The following is a 288-nucleotide window of genomic DNA, read 5'->3' as shown; positions in this document are numbered from 1 at the left end:
TTTTTGATTCAGGTACACCGACGATTTCTATCTCATTTTTGAGCAATAGTTGCTCTTGTGAGTTCAATTTATCCAAAAGCTCGGAAACCTGGAACTTCAGTTCAGTATTCTCTTTGATATGTCGATTTTCTAAATCACTTAGTCGTTTCTCCATAACTTCGATTTTAGTGGTAACGTCATCTAGTCTCTTCGAGCATTCTTGAATAGTTTGAATGGCTTCAGTTAGGTTTAAATTCAAACCAGACATAGCTTGACGTAACAGTTTAATTTCTTTTGCTATATCATTGT

The sequence above is a fragment of the Papilio polytes genome, unplaced genomic scaffold, assembly GCF_000836215.1.
Source record: "Papilio polytes unplaced genomic scaffold, Ppol_1.0 DF824091.1, whole genome shotgun sequence".
In the NCBI taxonomy this organism is placed as follows: Eukaryota; Metazoa; Arthropoda; class Insecta; order Lepidoptera; family Papilionidae; genus Papilio; species Papilio polytes.
This window is presented reverse-complemented; position numbering follows the sequence as displayed.